At 33.3% G+C, this 15,004-nt stretch overlaps 1 long non-coding RNA gene across 8 annotated transcripts in view; it reads right to left on the bottom strand.

Annotated features, from left to right (window-relative positions):
- Nucleotides 1-15,004, bottom strand: part of LOC147916463 (uncharacterized) — a 255,346-nt gene that overhangs the window by 20,564 nt on the left and 219,778 nt on the right. For 6 of the 8 annotated variants that reach the window (XR_015552931.1, XR_015552928.1, XR_015552932.1 and 3 more), the window contains 3 exons: nt 13,766-13,904; nt 6,192-6,268; nt 1,755-1,824 (listed from right to left, as the gene is read on the bottom strand). This is a non-coding gene — a long non-coding RNA (uncharacterized LOC147916463). Of the gene's footprint in view, nt 1-1,754; nt 1,825-2,806; nt 2,851-6,191; nt 6,269-13,765; nt 13,905-15,004 lie in introns of those variants that run through there. The other 2 variants (XR_015552927.1, XR_015552926.1) reach the window with 2 other exon arrangements.

Here is a 15,004-nt window from a genome sequence, read left to right on the forward strand (position 1 = left end):
CCTGCATAATTATGACAGTTAGAATTTTATATGACAAAAATTTCATTTGTTGTGATTTTTCTAGGGAGGAAAGGCAGAAACTGATATTGTCATGGGGCCACTGCAAACAGTTGCCCCTGAAATTTGGTCCATGGCATTTCTCTTGTACTTATGTACCTGCATTGAAAACTATTTAAACGATCTCTTTTGTACCTTTCCATCAAATTTCTAAGAAACCTGAGATAATCAAAATTAACATGAAAACTAAAACCTAGAATATTTATTTTGTCTTTAAATCTTAACATATAACTATAACATGAAATGATCTAATAACTCTAGTGTAAAGCTGCTTAGATGAGAGTTAGTTTGGGTGGAACAAACTGAAATTGTACACACACATCCTGCACACAGAAAGATGAAGCATTGTCAAACATTTAGTCTAAACATGGCAGATTGAGCACATATTGTTTATGTAGACTATATTAAGAAATTGTGTTAGATATGAATTATAATAAACCAAAGTCCTATCAACATTAGTCCATGTGTGTTGACACTGGGACTCACATCCAGTGGCCTAGTATTTTAAATGGGAAATAGTCATACCACTTATCATTTTTGATACATGACATTTTTTCTTTACACTGCTCTGTGAGAGCAAAGACCTTATATGATTTACTCATTGCTGCTTCCATCATTGTATCCATAATAATTTGGGCCTTGGAGAACAAAATCAAGTAGGTAGAATTGGGAAAAAAAAAAAAAAAATAGTCTGGAGAAATGACCAGACCCTAACATGAGCCTATAGAATTATGTTAGTATTGTATTTGTTGTTTTTTGAAAGGTAACAATACAAAGGAAAAGTAAATAAAAGAAATACAGAAGAAGTTGGGCAGTTAGGAAAGGCTTAAAGGATCCAGCAGGACTATGTCAATATGTTGAAGGTCTGGTGAGATTGGAAGCATTGATTAAAAATTAAAGCAAGAAGATTGGACAACGGGTGCTCAGAAATGCAAGCATTTTAGACAGCACGATGAGACGAGGTGTATCTTAGGCAGGAGAGCAGCAAAGAATGACCCACAAGCCATGTCCTTGAATGGCCTGCAAGTTAGAATGCTTTTCACGTTTTTAAGTGTTTGCAAAAAAATAAAAAGAAGGCTACTTCATGATATGAGAAAATTATGTGTGATTCAAATTTAACTGCCCATAAGTAATATTTTACTGAGAAACAGCCATGCTCATGTGTTTATGTACCGTCTATGGCTGTTTTTACACTCTAAGAGCAGACTTGAGTAGTTGTTACAGAGAATATATGGTCCACGAAGCCTCAAGTGGACCCCTAGATGTTTGCTGACATCTGTCTTAAGCTGCTGATACCAGATGAGAGTTTTTGTGTTTAGTTCTACCAATAAAAGCTGCTAGACTTAGCAAGGTGGCTGTTAGTTACTATGTGATTTCTGGCTAGAGTGACAGTAGAGAGCAAGGCAATTTCAGACATATGATTTGGTTGTTCATAAGACATTAAAATTCCATACCATATTTTTTCAAGGAGTTTTTTTCTTGTTAAAAGAATCCCAAATATGAAAAAAAGAATATCATATCCACTCCATTATGTAAAATCATAGTGATATAAAGTCATAATTTGGAAAACTAATGTCTTAATAAAAAAGTTATAGCCATTAAAATATCTTCCTCATCTATTAAGACACATTAAAAATAACAGAAATTTTATACGTTTCTAGAAGAGTCAAAAAACACATATCTGAGAAACTCCTTACCTTCATGAATGCGACTGATGAGAGTGAATGATGGTTTAAATGTATCCTTCTCTAAGATGTATAAGACATCCTGGATATAAAAAATGGTTACTCTTTTAAATCTCATAGAATGATAAAGAAAAAAATGTAATAGAAGTTCCAAAAAGTTTTTTGTTTAGCAGGCTTCCATGCTACGCAGTTTAGCTTTGCATGATTTCCCCACAGCCTTTGCAGAAATGTTATTAACTTCAGAAAATTGTTTCTCCTCGTGCATGTTGAGAGAAAAAGCAATTTGAAATGTTTATTTTGTGTTTGAAGTTTCTATTCATAAAGAAAAGTTGCAAACATTATTGTTGACTTCAATTTGTGGCTCAAACCACGAAAAGTGTACATTCATGCAATGATTTACTCCAGTTTGGGTCTGATAATGAAAGTAATCTCACATTCTCTTCGTTCATTAATACAAATTGATGTAAAAGGTACTTTGCATTTCCATGAAGAGAAAGGAAGCCACTGCCATTTTCATTTTCCCCTGGTGTTAGATGAAATACCTTTTTCCTAGATGGAGGTCAAGAGAGCCATTCCATCCTAATAGAATTTGTAGAGTTGAGATCTTGCTCCTTCACATTAAGTGAACTGAAACCCATTGCTAATTACTATATTTTGTGTACTGATATATAAACAAGAAAACTCTGCAATAAAGAAGTAGATTCACTATCTTGCAAACGTCCTTTTACTTGAATGGGTATGTGGTAAAATGGCCTGTTAAGTACTTTAGTATGGTTTATTGGCCAATCAAGTTACACACAGCTTATAAAAGCCATTGGCTATTTACATTTTGGTAAACTGCAAGCCTGAACACTCTCAATAAGGCAATAAGTGTACATTTCTACATAAGATTTCTATTGCCTCAGGAACTGTACTTCCTGTGTAATGGCTCACACTCCACTGACCTGATTAAACTGCTAATTATACTGTATTGAATGTGTGTCTATAATGCTCACACACAAACAAAATCACACCCTTCTATAACGGTAGTTATTAGGATTAAAAAAAAAACTTGAGAAACTCACTTTTTTTATATAGAATTCAGATTGTGTTTTACTCATGTTAACACAGCTGGAAGTGCTTAACTATAAAAACAATGAAAATGGAATTCAACTAAAATATAACCATATAAATATATATCAAGGAAATATACATATATCAAGAATTTCTATAAGCATATATAAGCCAATAAATGAAAGATTTCTTTGACTATTAACATACAACCTTCATAAAGTTTGGGGCTTTTTCTTATACCACGTTGAAACCACAACAATCAGTCAGTGTCTCCTAGTACATAACTATTAACGAAATGAATAGTAAATGAATGATTGAATAAAATATATTTTCTATTTCAGTAAGATTTTATTCTCTGGTTCTGCTTTGGATTCCTTGGCTTCTTATTTATTTTGTTAGTACCATTCACGTGTAATAACAAATGCCAAACATTTGAATAAAATAAATTTAAAAATCCATCTACAATCTGATGTCAAAAATCCCTTGGATAATGTCATCATATTTCTAAAGCACTGATACTTGTACTCTTATAGTCAATAGTGTATAGCCACTTATTATTGGTTGACCTATTTCTACAGTATGCAGTGCCAGATTTTGTATAAACACAGAAAATCAGTAAAGACATTAACAAAATGAAGAGTAAAAATCATATGATCGTCTCAGTAGATGCCAAATAAGCATTTGACAAAATTCAACATCTACTTATGATAAAAACTCTCAACAAAGTGGGTATAGAGGGAACATACCTCAACATAATGAAGTCCTCAACATAATATATATGACAAGCCCACAGCTAACATCATACTGAACAGTGAAAAGCTGAAAGTTTTTCCTCTAAGATTAGGAACAAGACATGGATACTCACTGTCGCCACTTTTATTCATTGTAGTATTAGAAGTCCTAGCCAGAGAAGTTAGGCAAGAAAAAGAAATAAAAGGCATCCAAATTGGAAAGGAAGAAGTAAAACTGTCATTATTTGCAGATGACATGATATATATAGAAAATCCTATAGACTGCACCAAAAAACTGTTAAAACTAATAAATGAATTCAGTCAGGTTGCAGGATACAAAGTCAATATGCAAAAATCTGTTGCATTTATATACACTAATAACAAAATATCAGAAACAGAAATTAAGAAAATCCCACTTCTAAAAGAATAAAATACCTAGAAGTAAATTTAATCAAGGAGGTAAAAGACTTGTACACTGAAAACTATAAGACGTTGATGAAAGAAATTGAAGATAACATAAATAAATGGAAAGATACTTTGTGCTCATGGATTGGAAGAATTAATATTGTTAAAATGTCCATACTCCCCAAAGCCATCTACACCTTCAATGCATTCCCTACCAAAATTCCAATGGCATTTTATTACAGAAATAGAGCAAATAATCCTAAAATTTGTATGGAACCATGAAAGACCTTGAACAGCCAAAGCAATCTTGAGAAAGAAGAGTAAAGCCGGAGGCATCATGCTCCCTGAATTCAAACTATAGTACAAAGCTATAATAATCAAACAGCATGGTATTGGCATAAAAACTGAAACTTAGATCAACAGAACAGAATAGAGATCCTAAAAATATCCCATGCATATATGGTCAATTAATTTATAACAAAGGAGCCAAGGATATACAATGGGGAAAGGATGGTCTCCTCAATAACCACTGTTGAGAAAACGGGACAACTGTATGCAAAAAATGAAACTGAACCACTATCTTATACAATACACAAAAATTAACTCAAAGTGGATTAAAGATTTGAATGTAAGACCTAAAACCATCAAACTCCTAGAAGAAAACATAGGTGGTGAGCTCTTTGACATTGGTCTTGGTGATGATTTTTTGATCTGACTCTAAAGGAAAGGCAATACACACAAAAATACACAAGTGGGACTACATCAAACTAGGAAGCTTCTACACAGCAAAGGAAACTATCAACAAAATGAAAAGGCAATCTACTGAATGGCAGAAAATATTGGCAAATCATATATCAGATAAGGCATTAATATTCAAAATACGTAAAGAACTCATACAGCTAAATAGCAAAATAAAAAACAAGCAATCTGATTAAAAAATGTGCAGAGAATCTGGATAGACATTTTTCCAAAGAAGACATACAGATGGCCAACAGGTACACGAAAAGGTGCTCAGCATCACTAATTATCAGGGAAATGAAAATCAAAACCACCATGAGTTACCACCTTACACCTGTTAGAGTGGGTATTATCAAAAAAGACCAGAAATAACAAATGTTGGTGAGGACATGGAGAAAAGAGAACCCTTGTGCACTGTTGGTGGGAATGTAAATTGGTGCAGTCACTATGGAAAACAGTATGGGGATTCCTCAAAAAATTGAAAACAGAACTACCATGTGATCCAGCAATTCTAATTCTGGATATTTATCTGAAGAAAACAAAAACACTAACTCAAAAAGATATATGCACTCCCTTGTTCGTTGCAGCATTATTTACAATAGCCAAGATGTGAGAACAACCTAAATGCCCATTGATAGATGAATGGATAACAAAAAATGTGGCGTGTATATATACACAATGGAATATTATACAGCCATAAAAAAGAATTAAATCTTGTCATTTGTCACAAGATGGACAGACCTTGAGGGCATTATGCTAATTGAAATAAATTAGAGACAGACGAATACTGTATGACCTCACTTACATGTCCAATCTGATTTTAAAAAATAGAAAAGGAGCTCAATATTACAGAGAACAGATTGGTGGTTGCCTGAAGTGGGAGGTGGGGAGTGGATGAAATGGATGAAGGGTGTCAAAAGCTACAAATTTCCAGTTATGAAACAAAGGAGTCATGGGGATGTAATGTACAGCATGGTGACTATACTTTATTATAATACTGTAGAGTATATTTGAAATTTTCTAAGAGAGTAGACCTTAAAAGTTCTTATTAGGAGAAAAAAAAATTGTGACTAAGGTATCAGGTCATTTCTACAATAAATCTGTTGCCCTGGTTTGAGAGGAAAAAAAGTCTCCAAGTTACTGTTGCTCTCAAATATGTAACCAATGACGTCAAAATGTAGTTAGCTAATAGATTTTGTTTTCACTTCTATCCTTTATGAGACTAGTTTTTACATAGTACTTCTGTCAGTGAGTATGAGATTCAGAAAAGGAAGCACTGAAATGTGGATATCATGTATTTCTACTGGGTTGAAACACTGTCTCAGGGGAGATCTGTATATAATCTGTCCAAGAAAATAAAGCCTCAAAGAGAAACAGAAACCTACATATTTTAATGCCACAAATCTTATGATAGGTTTTAATAAAGAGAGGTGATTAATATTAGAGTAGGTATAATAAGACATAAAGGGTTTATGCCTCAAATTACATCAAATTGATTAGTCAAGAAAAATGAGATACTTACCATGTGCTGGTTGCTGCATTAGGAAGATAGATTCAAACTTGAACGAAAGTAAAGGATTCCTGTTCTTAAGGAAATGTCTTGTGGGGAAAAAAGAGACATTAAAAATAATTACCAATAATTAAGCCCTATAAATTATCTTTTCTAAAAGAGGCATACAGCGTTCCGTGAAAACATATAAGAAGAAGACTTAACCTGGTCTGATGGTCATTGAAGAATTTTCTGAGGATGCAACTTTACACCTATGAAATTATTTGGTTGTAATTAAATCATTTCCCTAGCTTAACAAAATAAAGATGAATCTTGGCTTTTTTATTCAGTGTATTCTATATTTCTGCCAGCTCTGGGTGAGGCAATAATTCAATAAATATTTCTTCATTAACGTGATTGGTGCAAATTTTGGATATTATCAATTGAAAGCATGCCTAAAATGTCCTTCAGATTGACACTAATCTGTAAATAAACATTCTCTAAGCAAAGTTATTCATAACGTTACAGATTGACTTAATTGTAAATACGCATAGTCTGTTTTTGTGTTCTGTCTATGAGTGCCATGAAAAAGTTATAAAATACCCATGCTGACATATTCATGGTAATTATATAGCATTTTTATGATGTCCCAGTCTGAAAACTGTCTATGGAGAAAGCGTAAAATTTGCTTTGGATGTGTTACACTTATTGAATTTAAAATGGCTTTTAGCGATGGCATCTAACTCCACTTGGAATTTACAAATCATCTGTGTGGTTATGTGTCCAAAAGTGCACTGGGCATTCATGTGATACCCATTGGCAGGTAGCTTTTAAACAGAGACATTAGCTTTTCTTCAGTTTTCTTGCACCAGATATTGTAGTTTAGGCCCTAGAGTGTATTAAACTAAATAAGCCTCAGAGACTGCCCTGAAAAGTGGAGGCTTAGTGGTCTATGATCTTTATGGTAAAACCCAATATCTCCTTTTGATATGGCAGTGAATCACTTGATTTCAGAAGTGCCATTTCCATCATGTTTTATTTCCATAAGTGCAATTTCTGTATTTTAGTAGTCTCTAATGGAGTTCATCAAAAGCAATACCTAATCAAGTTGCCTCCACATTTTAGAACATTTCTTCATTGCTGAGCAATCAATGATTCATTAGCAAATTATAAGAAAAACCAAACTGCCTCAAAATTAGGGCAAGAACTAATTTTTTGAAAGATGAATTTTAAAACTGATGTAAGATTTTCCTCACATAGTTACTATTTATTAAGTGCCAACTATGCCTTAAGCACTGTGTATGGGTATTATCTAATCCCCACAATAACTCTACAAGGAAGATATCACTGTGCAAATTTAACAAATAGAGAGAATGAAGTTCAGAAATGTTAAGTACCTGGCACCATTTCACATAGCTGTAATTGGTACCATCATGATGTGTGTTTGACTCCACGGTCAATGATCCTTCTGTTGCTTCAATATCTCTAAAACTACTTTTCCTGCCTGTTTCAGAGACAGTCTGTGTGGTCTTTAAACAATTATTTTTTTAGAAGCACAGACTATTTTGGAGCAAGTTGTATAACATGGTTGGAAGTGTTTGCTTGCATCAAAGAATGCCTGGCAAGAAGGTGTATTTTATGAAACAGGCACCATTATTGTAATACTTAGCTCACTGAAGTTGAAAACCTTACATTATATCATAGCGGCCTGAAAGAGCTAATATAGTTTCAAAATTTCCTACATGATTTTCATTGAGTCATTTGTCTATTGCAGAAATATATTGACGTCCAAATGGGTTTACTGGAACTGCTGGTGCCTCCCAGATTTCATCTATCCAATCACCACACGCAGATTTTTTGGTCCTATTACTTAGACCCACGCTAATAATCAGCAGAAAACTGAAACAAATGACTATTGATTGTTTGACTCAGCTCTCTGAGTATTTAATAGTGATAATCCATTAGAGTTTTAAAATTATCAAGTTGAACTTGTACTCTCAACGGTGATTCGCTAACTTTTAATCTTTAGATGCTCCTTTTGTGGTGCCCTTCCTCCACTTCAATAAGAAATTTTTATTACATTGACAAAAAACTTTATATTTTGTAAAACTATCCATAAATTTTCATTTATAATACAGTGAGTACCTTCTACATTCTGATTTCTAGTTTTTTTCCTAAATGCTCTTAATGGTTACTTTCATCTCTACAATTTTATATTTCCATAATTTTCTTTCCTTGTATGAATTTTGATAGAATGGTGTAGACATTTCAGTCTTTTATAAAGTTCGTTTTTTCAAATTGAGTTGGTATGTCACTGAGTATATGATAAATAATAGTAATCTCTCCATTTTAGAAATACTAGGTATGACAGAAGGGGATATTCTATTTAGTTCAACAAATACATATTTACTGTCTGCTATAAATTAGACATTCTGCTGAGGGGGTACTGGTATAAACAAGTCAGATGAGACCTTTGTCTTCCTACAGCTTATATTCCAGTGGAGGGAAACAGAAAAAACAATCCAAATAATAATCTATTATAATGTATGCTATCGAGAAAATAAATAGGGCTCAGAGGGTGAGCACAAAGGGGCAGGGTGTTCTACTGCATTTAGGAGCGCATACCATCCATTAAATGAAAGACATGCTTCTTTGTTAAATGCGGAGAAGACCATGCCTTGTTGCTATGTGGGAAATTTTATCTTCAAATTTCTTCATCCATTGAATAAAGTCTGTTTTTGTTTTTTTAATCAGTAATTATTATATCAGAATTGTTTTTATCCGCACTGAGGGAAAGCAAAAAAATAAATAAATAAAACAACTTTGTTTGGCTTTTTGTTTCCTACATTAGTATTGCTCACAATTTAAGAGATGAGTTCTATTCTTGAATGAATGAGCCCCTGGACATCTATAATACTAAATGCTGTTTTGGGACCTGGTGTTTAGAAATAGTGATTTTTGATTCAGTCACTGAAGTTCTCCAGCTTCCTCTAAGTCTATCCTTGATATTTCTAAAAGATTCAGATTTTCTTTCCTTTTTCTTTTGTATTTAATAGGGAGAATTGTATAATGGTATTCATTATATTTTAACTGTGAAACATGCCAACATCACTACTAGAAATTGGACTTTGAGAGTTAAAGTTATCTTTAAAAATGCACAACATCACTTGTAAGGCTTATTCTTGCAGATTGTTCTAGCCTCACCTGTACCTTATAAAATTTGGCTTACCCTGCTTCACGGCTGAGAGTAAGCAGTCCTGTTCATAAGAAATGTTCAATAGGATTATCATTATTAATAAAATGAGGAAAATGGTCTGGTTTGGAGGGGTAGCAACATTGAGAGGGCTTTGATGAATAGACTTTCATTGTGATTGTTGATTGTGATGTTGTAACATATGCATATCCTCTGTGAGTCTTCAATTTTGCCTGTAGGGACCTCTGAATTTTCTTCGCTTTCCTCTCACTGACTTGACTAAGTGCCTGGTGCCCATTATTTGATTTTAGCTCTGAATCTACGCTTCAACACTCTGCACAGAATTGCTGGGTCTAGAATTCTAGAAACTATATTTCTTAGACAGCTTTGTCAGCTAGTTTATTGTTAATTTCTGCCAGTGGAAGCCAGAGAGGGAGACTGGAAGTTAGGGGACAGGAACAAGTGACTGCCTTCCTGCATTGACTTCCTGACAGTGCCCCTCATCAAAAGAGAGCAGCCAACTCCAGCTCCAGCCTCCAGATTTTTTTTTGGTCTCCTGCCACCAGCCGCAAAGAGTCTCCTAAGAGGTACCACTGGCATCTTGATTTTGACAGTTGGGGTTACAGCTGTGGCCACCCCCTCCTCAGAGGTTTGAATGTCAAACACGTGCTATCCCTCCACAGAGCCCCTCTCCGTAGGTCCAAGCACTACAAGATCCGTCCTCTGAGCTCCTAGGTTTTGGCAAACCTGCTCTTCCCTTTGGTTTCCCCAATCCTAGGGGTGGTAGCCTCTTTCTGCAGTTATTAATCTCTGGTAACCTCAGCATCCCATTTATGCTGTTTGCTCTTTCCACTGTCTATGTAAGCAATTTCCTGTATTAAATCATTTTCTTTTTAAAATTACCTCATGTTTATGTTTTTTTCCGATTAAACTTGGATGTACATGTGGCCCTTACATCCTATTTGACCAGCATGGGATCTTAGGTAACATTTACCTGACACAAGGTACACTAAAATAAAGTTATTTAATTTTTAACTAAAACCCTTCACTATATGTTCAAATTTAAAGAAACATTTAGTTTCGAGTTATACAAGAAAGAGGATACACATGATAACTGAAGTGAGGTAGATTAGATAGATATATGAAGGATAGATACTTTGTAAGATCATCTTTTTCCCATTAGAAACAGAATTATGTTATTGGAAATCAGAAAAGGGCCCCAGCTCCAGGTCAGAATAATCAGATTCTTATCTGAACCAAACAGATAAGAGCCTAGAGAATGCAACACTGATCTGATTACTGTCCACTCTTGCTCACAGGCTCTGAGGGAGTTATTAATCATCTCTCAGGTATCTAGCTCACTGAGCCAATTCCTTCCTAATACATTGGAAGGAGTTTATAGTACCCCCTTGGCAACCAGGGAAGTGCACTTAGGCCAAGTCGGACTTTTTTTGGAAGATCCACATATAGATAATTTCTGCTGATATTTCTGCAATTTCTGGATTTAAGAATAAAATGAACATTTTACGTTTGTAAACAGAAAAACAAATAGCTAAGAAGAAAAAAGTCTGATATTTCCTTTCTGCAATATTAACTTCTTGAAGATACATATTCTTGGGTAGAGGACCAGAACCTAAATGTGATAAACTATGTCAATATAGGTTTCATGTATAAAGATGAAAGAAAGACATTTCCAAACTGGCAAAGACTCAGAATGTATGCCACCCATATGACGTGTCTTAAACAGACTACTTGAGGAAATATTCCAGCCTAACAAAAATTGAACCAGAATAAAGTTGAGCGAGGCAGCCACATAGACTATGTTCAGTTTGAGGATTGCTATGATATAAATTTATGTTTGGTAATGTGTTGCTTTAACTTTGGTTTACTTCCAAAGTAGCCAATAGTCAGTACAAAGTATATAACTAGATAAGGATGCAAGTGGGTAAATATAGCTCTTCATTGCCTCATTTATTTCTCATTGAGGCACACCTAAGTTCAAGGGTATTTTAGCCACACTTTGGAGGGAAAAATCTACCAGGTCAGAGGTAAACTATTAAACTGAGTCTTGCTACTTTTTATCAGTTAGTTAGCATACAAAGAAAACTTATACTGGCACTACAGGAATAAGTCTGCCTTTCCACAGGCCGTATCAGACAGGCTCAACATCTAGATTTTGGATCTGAATTTGTCAGTACTTAGGAATCTCCCCTTATCTGCATCCATGTCTCAATATAAAAATTTTAGTTTATGCCTTCTTAGGAGCCATGGCCAACATGTGTTTCTAGACACAGAGATTTAATAATAAATGAGTAACCAATAAAGCCTTTACAATGAGGTATCTTATAGCAAGACGGTTAACAGCACAGATGGTAAAGAAGTATTACATCCATTCAAATTCTAGTTTTGCCTCATACCAGTTGAGTTACCTTGGCAATCTACTATACTTCTCTTTTCCTTATTTCCTTATATTTAAAGAAAGGAGTTAATACTATTTAGCTTATAGAGTTATCATGAAGGTAAATAAGTTATTGTATTCTAAGCAAAGAGCTTAAACAATATTCTAAATTATAATAAATACTATAACTTTTGACAATATTTTTATACCTCTATAATGCTTGATAATGTGATTTGTAATATACAATGTAATTCTCAAGGAAATAAAAATAGAAATGTCACAATATTAACAATAATACCAGAAATAACTTTTAGTATGGTGGCAGAAATGTTAAAATATGCTAAAGATGTTTTCTTTTTGTATAGGAGTAGATGTAAGCACATTTATAATTGAATCTTTATTTTTGATATTGAAATAGAAATGTTCATTACTATAACCACGGTGCAATAAAAATAAAGCTTCCAATTCACTAAACAAAAAGAAAATGAAAAATATGATATATTCACATATTCATATGTGAATATGTGAACACATATATTGACCCTATAAAGTTGAACATTTCTCCCAAACATGTAAAATATTATAAAAATTGATTATATAATTGCCTCCTCCCTGTGCACACACACACCATCTTTACTTGTCTTAGTACAAATCTAATTGATTGGGTTCATCTAACACCTATGTGATAAAATTTGATATGAGCAAAAAAAATGTTAATACTAACAGATTCTTCTAAAGAACAAAATAACCTTTAGATCAAGGAAGAAATGGAAGCATAAATTACTGTTTATTTACGAACTCATAAAAAAATCTAAGGACTGCAGTGTAAGCCATTTTCTGAGAAGCTTTCATAGCCTTAAGTTGGACTAAATACAATTAAACCTTCAACTCAAGAATTTTGAAGAAAAATAAACTAAAGAAAAGAAATAATTAATGATTTTAACAGGAAAAATAAATAACTTACAAAAATACCACTAGAGTTATCAGATATCAGATTCACATATTTTCTTTGAAAATATAGGAGAAAAACCCCACAGTTCTGTTTTGGCAGATGAAGAACATAAAGAGAAAAGATATATATATGATATTGCAAATAGTAAAGGTAATAAACCACAAATACAAACAGAATAAGCAGATTATTATAACTTTGGATAAATGCTTTAGATAATAGTTATAAAATGGCTTTTTTCCACCTTAGAAACATGTGGAAATTGCTAAAATTTTCTCAGAAAGAGGTAGGAACACAGATTAATTGCCCCGAAAAAACTAAAAGCTTTATTGATGATGTACATCAAAAGATGACTAGTGGTCTTAATGATAAATTCCAGCAAAATGTAAGAAAGTATTTAAGTATTTTACAGGATATAAAAAACACAGAATAATTCTAAATTCAATTCATGAGGTGAGCATACAATTCACTGGGAAGGCTTAAACTAGCTTTAAATCAACCAAATTGACAAATGATCCCAACTAAGATAAAAAGTTGAGGGGAAAAAAAAAGCATAGACCCGTATTACAAATAAAAATGGAGAAATCCCACAAAAGATCATTGTTAATCAAATCAAACAAAGTTATGAAAATAGACCATGGTCAATTAGGTGTCAACCTAGGAAGAGAGGGATGATTCAACATTAAGAGTTCTATTTACATAGCTCAGTCCATTCGTGCATTATGGTAAAAAGTATAATATCAGTAAATACTTGAATGCATTAAATAATTTATAATTGTCTATTACAGTCTTTTCTGCTTTGGAAAAAAGACAAACTTCTTAAATGATTCCTGGAATGGATTAACTATATCAAAATTAAAGATATAATTTTTACACAAATTGCAAATTTCCTATTAAACTCTACGCAATTCTCAGTGAAGTTAAAAACAAAACAAATTTCTCCAACAATTTAAATTCTTTTGAAGATTTTTATCCAATGCAAGAAAAGGAAAAAGTTGAGTAGCACGTCTGGAGAAAAATCACATAGACATTTGGATCAGTGCTAGTAAAAATCACGTTATACTCACATCCAACTTGGTCTTAAGTGCATCTTGGAAATCTTTCCACACGACTCAGTAATCTTTTGTCACATCCTGCTCAGAAGATGCTGCAAATCTTTAGCGTTCTCCTGAACCTCCCTCTCATCACCTTCAAGGGTAAACTTCACTACATTGTATCAGAGAAGAAAATATAATGATGTAGAAACTGCCTCAATTCACTTCCCTTCCAAACAAACTTTTATCAAAGATCATCCCTTTCATCTTCCCTCCCATCCCAGTGGAATAAATCTCATTTTTATATCCAAAGTTAATATGTTTCTAGAGTGGCACTTAGAATAGTTGTTTTAAGATAGAAAAAACATTGAATACGTTTATGCACCAGCCAGAGAGACTCTGATTGACAGAACAAGTATGTACAAGGTAGCTGGGGAGGATGGAATACAGTCAAAAGACAGTTATCCTAGTCAAAGCCTTTCCCAGAAACCACCCAACTAGAGTTCTACACTTCACCACTGTTCTCCCATAGCACTATGTGCTTATTTTTATCATATATCGGGTTATATTTATATTAATTATGTTTATATTGGTATTTTACCTTTTTGTCACTATGTTATAATCTCCTTCAAAAGCAATGTTAATAAATTCACTTATTTTATTTAATAAATTCATATATTTATTGAACTCTTATCATGTCATGCATTCCACTAAAAAATGGGAGGAAACAAAAGAAATGACCTCTTCATTCAATAGGACAGAGGTGTAGACTGATGTTAGTCAATTGTTTATATGATTAAATGTAAAATTATCAAAGTTCTAGGCAGTGTAAAGGACATGACCAAAGGTGCATAATGTTTAGAAATTATAATGGAAAAGTCTGATTCAGTGTTGGAAGGTGGGAAATATTTTATTGAAGTGATATTTGAACTGAGATCTTAAGAATGAGTAGGATTTAATTGGACATACATAATAGGTAATTATAAGAGGTACTCATGGCTGACAATTTAGTATTTTTTAAACTTTCCATTGCAACTGGAAAATCACATAGAAGTCTGTGGTTCTTTGTTCTTAGTTGCAACACTAAAGATATGATATAAATCATGTCATTTGATGGTGCGAAAAACAATTATTAAGCACCTAATTCTTAGGCAGTGTACCATATAAATTAATAAATACTGCCTTTTCCATTAAGCACTCATGGGATTCAAATAACTACAAAAAGAATCATAGCATCATCAACAAACAATAAACACTAAATTAATATATGAA

This window comes from Ceratotherium simum, chromosome 8 (assembly GCF_057802395.1).
Source record: "Ceratotherium simum simum isolate JZ-2026a chromosome 8, ASM5780239v1, whole genome shotgun sequence".
In the NCBI taxonomy this organism is placed as follows: Eukaryota; Metazoa; Chordata; class Mammalia; order Perissodactyla; family Rhinocerotidae; genus Ceratotherium; species Ceratotherium simum.